This window comes from Saimiri boliviensis, chromosome 11, assembly GCF_048565385.1.
Source record: "Saimiri boliviensis isolate mSaiBol1 chromosome 11, mSaiBol1.pri, whole genome shotgun sequence".
NCBI classification, from domain to species: domain Eukaryota; kingdom Metazoa; phylum Chordata; class Mammalia; order Primates; family Cebidae; genus Saimiri; species Saimiri boliviensis.
Window position 1 is genome coordinate 115,055,001 of NC_133459.1, and position 5,194 is coordinate 115,060,194.

A 5,194-nucleotide genomic window follows, 5' to 3' on the forward strand; every position below is an offset into this window, starting at 1 on the left:
AGCCGAGATCGCGCCATTGCACTCCAGCCTGGGTAACAAGAGCGAAACTCCGTCTCAAAAAAAACAAACATGTACATGCTACTTGAGTTTTCTGTTTACTATATCAATCCTTTTACTTATTTATTTTATATTTTGAGACAGAGTTTCGCTCTTGTTCCCCAGGCTGGAGTGCAATGGCACGATCTGGGCCCATTGCAACCCCCATCTACCAGGTTTAATAGATTCTTCTGCCTCAGCCTCCTAATTAGCTAGGATTACAGGCATGCATCACCACACCTGGCTAATTTTGTATTTTTAGTAGAGACGGAATTTCTCCATGTTGGTCAGGCTGGTCTCAAACTCCCGACCTCGGGTGATCTACCCACCTCAGCCTCCCAAAATGCTGGGATTATAAGGGTGAGCCACTGTGCCCAGCCATATTTATTTATTTATTTATTTTTTTTTTGAGACGGAGTTTCGCTCTTGTTACCCAGGCTGGAGTGCAATGGCACGATCTCGGCTCACTGCAACCTCCGCCTCCTGGGTTCAGGCAATTCTCCTGCTTCAGCCTCCTGACTAGCTGGGATTACAGGCACGTGCCACCATGCCCAGCTAATTTTTTGTATATTTAGTAGAGATAGGGTTTCACCATGTTGACCAGGATGGTCTCGATCTCTTAACCTCATGATCCACTTGCCTCGGCCTCCCAAAGTGCTGGGATTACAGGCTTGAGCCACCGCACCCGGCTATTTATTTTTATTTTTAGAGACAGAGTCTTGCTCTGTTGCCCAGGCTGGAGTGTAATGGCATGATCATAGCTCACTGTAACTGTGTGTCACCATGCCCAGCTAATTTTTAAATTTTTTGTAGAGATGCAGTCTTGTGACCGGGCCCTGTGGCTCACACCTGTAATCCTAGCACTTTGGGAGGCTGAGGTGGGTGGATAACCTGAGGTCAGGAGTTCAAGACCAGCCTGGCCATCATGGTGAAACCCCATCTTTAAAAAAAAAAAGAGAGAGAGAGATGCAGTCTTGCTATGTTGCCCAAATTGGTCTTGAACTCCTGACCACAAGTGATCTTCCTACCTGGGAACCATTGTGCTTGGCCAATGCTTTTCATACTGTGGGAATAAATACCTATTTTCCAAGCGTCTTCATTACCAAAAAGTAAACACATTTATTTTAAGAAACAGGTGCTAAGCAACTTTCAGCATAATCTGGAAATATTCTTCTTTCTTCTTTGTCAGAACAGCGCTATGTGATGAAATTTAGACCATTAATACCCTTTATTCCCACTTCCTCAAGTCGTGAAAAGGAATTGCATTTCAATAGGGACATTTCAGAGTGAACACTGTTTACAAAAGAATAAAAGTGCTTAGTATTTTGATACCATCTTACATTATCTAAGGTTTTTTTTTTTTTTTTTTTTTTTTTTGGAGACAGAGTTTCACTTTGTCGCCAGGCGCCAGGCGCCAGGCTGGAGTGCAGTGGCACAATCTCAGCTCACTGCCACCTCCGCCTCCCAGGTTCAGGCAATTCTCCTTCCTCAGCCTCCTCAGTAGCTGGGACTACAGGTGCATGCCACCATGCCCAGCTAATTTTTGTATTTTTAGTAGAGACGGGGTTTCCTCATGTTGGTCAGGATGATTTCGATCTCTTGATCCATCCACCTCGGCCTCCCAAAGTGCTGGGATTACAGGCTTGAGCCACCTCATCCAGCCTATCTAAGGTTTTTGATAAGCAACAAAGAAGATTGGAATGTGACACTGGAATGTGAGTCACTCTGTATTTCAAAAAGATTGCTGAGCTGAGATTCTTGATGTCAACTCTACTTCTTATAAATAAAAGCTTTTAAGCTATATCTTAATTTTTTTTTTTTTTTTTTTTTGAGACGGAGTTTCGCTCTTGTTACCCAGGCTGGAGTGCAATGACGCGATCTCGGCTCACCGCAACCTCCGCCTCCTGGGTTCAGGCAATTCTCCTGCCTCAGCCTCCTGAGTAGCTGGGATTACAGGCAGGCGCCACCATGCCCAGCTAATTTTTGGTATTTTTAGTAGAGACGGGGTTTCACCATGTTGACCAGGTTGGTCTCGATCTCTCAACCTCGTGATCCACCCGCCTCGGCCTCCCAAAGTGCTGGGATTACAGGCTTGAGCCACCGCGCCCGGCCCAATTTTTTGTATTTTTAGTAGAGACGGGGTTTCACCATGTTGACCAGGTTGGTCTCAATCTCTCGACCTTGTGATTCACCCGCCTCGGCCTCCCAAAGTGCTGGGATTACAGGCTTGAGTCACCGCACCCGGCCAGCTGTATCTTTATCAAAATCAAGAACATAAATTATTATTATTGTTATTATTATTTTTTTGAGACGGAGTTTCGCTCTTGTTGCCCAGGCTGGAGTGCAATGGCGCGATCTCGGCTCACCGCAACCTCCGCCTCCTGGGTTCAGGCAATTCTCCTGCCTCAGCCTCCTGAGTAGCTGGGATTACAGGCACGTGCCACCATGCCCAGCTAATTTTTTGTATTTTTAGTAGAGACGGGGTTTCACCATGTTGACCAGGATGGTCTCGATCTTTTGACCTCGTGATCCACCCGCCTCGGCCTCCCAAAGTGCTGGGATTACAGGCTTGAGCCACCGCGCCCGGCCGAAGAACATAAATTATTATAAAGAAGCTAAAACTGAGCACCTATATTTGACAGAGGTATTATAAAAGGCAGTGGGGCCTAGAACCATTTAGATCCTCTTTCCCTTTGAGAATAAATAAATGCAGTGGAATCCTGTCCCTCACAAAATGTAGTTGAGTACATACACACACAGAAATCATTGCATAAAAGTCTTGTGAAGGTTATGAACTGCAGAAAAGACAGCCCTGACTGGGGCCTCTCCTCTCTTCCAGAATTCCCTTTTGGGACTGCCAAGTCCTATGGCTGCTGTTCAAAATGTTGTGTTTTATTGTCAACACCAAATTTAGAGAATCAGCAATGTCTTTAAACCTGAATGACAATAGACAAAATTAGTGAGGTATTCCCGATGGTTTCAAGCAGAAATAAGGCAAGGAGACAGAAGAAACAACAGAGAGAGAGAGAGAGAGAGAGAGAGAGAGAGAGAGAGAGAGAGAATAAATGAATATGGGAATGAGGAGAGGAAGAACAGCTATCATGAGAAGGAGAAAGTGGCAGGAGGAGTTTTTTGTTGTTGTTGTTGTTGTTTTTGAGACGGAGTTTCGCTCTTGTTACCCAGGCTGGAGTGCAATGGCGCGATCTCGGCTCACTGCAACCTCCGCCTCCTGGGTTCAGGCAATTCTCCTGCCTCAGCCTCCTGAGTAGCTGGGATTACAGGCACGCGCCACCATGCCCAGCTAATGTTTTGTATTTTTAGTAGAGACGGGGTTTCACCATGTTGACTAGGATGGTCTCGATCTCTTGACCTCGTGATCCACCCGCCTCGGCCTCCCAAAGTGCTGGGATTAGAGGCTTGAGCCACCGCACCCGGCTGGCAGGAGGAGTTTTAAAGAGAGAGGTGATCTGCCTTCTTTTCCCATGTCCAGAATGAGTGAGCACTTCACTCTCTCAGCGCCTGCTAGCCCCTTTCATCCCCAGAACTGTCACCTCTTCAGCTCTCCTGGCCCCTGCCTTTAGTAATCCTATCAATTCACCTTTGCTTCTTTCAACTCAGCTATCTACTTGTTAAGGACTGCCCCCTTCTCAGCTTCCCTCCACTGTAGATGATTCTTCTTTCTTTCTGGTTTTTTAAGGCAGAATCTCACTCCATCGCCCAGGCTGTGCAGGATCAGTGCTCACTGCAGCCTCGACATACTTGGCTCAAGCAATCCTCAGGACTACAGGCACACACCACCATGCCTGGCTAATTCTTGTATGTTTAATAGAGATGGGATTTCGCCATGTTGCCCAGGCTGGTCTCCAACTCCTGGGCTCAAGTGATTCACCTGCCTCAGCTTCCCGAAATGCTGGGATTACAGACATGAGCCACCGCCACCCGGCCTTGTAGACAGTTTTCTAAATCTGCTACCTCCATTTCTTCATGGACTCTTTTCTTCCTTACCCCAAAATGTGATTTCTACTGGATCTGTGGTCTTGAGGTTGCTCAGTGAGAAGGAACATACTGAAAAATAAAATAAATGGTCTTTTCCTTTCTGCATTTACCTTGTATGTTTGCTCACATTTTTTCTTAGAACTTTCTTCTTCCTTGTTTGCTGAGTTCATTTTAGTGTTCTTTGTTTGTGGTTTTACTTGCTCTCTTTTTCTTTTTTCCCAAATCTCTGAGCAACCCCAGAATTTCACTCTTGCTCTTCTGTGTTCTTTACACTTCCTGTCTGAGGAAACTATAGACTATAATGACTTAATGTAATGTGGCAAGAAAAACATAGATTTCAGAAGCAGAAAAAAACCCTCTAAACTCGGGTTCCGATCTTAGTGTGACCTTAAACAAGTCACTAACTTCTCTGAATCTGTTTCTTCTTCTGAAAAAAAAAAAAAAAAAAAAAAAAAACGAGGACAAGAATATTTCCTTCTAATTGTTATTTTGAAGATTAAATAGGATAAGATTTGTAAAAACGCCTAAGAAAATGCTTGTCATATTATTCATCAGGCAAGCATTTGTTGACCATCTACTTTATGGCATATTCAATATAAGATCCTAGGGGCCAGGCATGGTGGCTCATGCCTGTAATCCCTGCACTTTGGGAGGCCGAGGCGGGTGGATCACAAGGTCAGGAATTCGAGACCAGCCTGACCAACACAGTGAAACCCCGTCTCTACTAAAAATACAAAAATTAGCTGGGCAAGGTGGTGCGTGCCTGTATTCCCAGCTATTCAGGAGGCTGAGGCAGGAGAATCGCTTAAACCTGGGAGGTGGAGGTTGCAGTGAGTCGAGATTGTGCCACTGCACTCTAGCCTGGGCAACAGAGCGAGACTCCATCTCAAAAAATAATAATAATAAAAGATCCTAGGGAATGATGCAGTGAAGAAGACACAGTTTTCTGCCCGAAATCTGCTCACAGTCTAGAAAGGGGCATGTAAACAAATAAATTACATGAGACTGTGTCAGCAGCAACAATACGAACATTTACAAAATAGAAAGGACACATAGAAAAGGGGCCAAATAAATCTCACAGAGGTTTGTGAGACAAGGAAGGGTTCCGGGAAAGAAGATATCTGAATTCAATTTTGAAGGATAAATGTTCATAGAAGCAGAG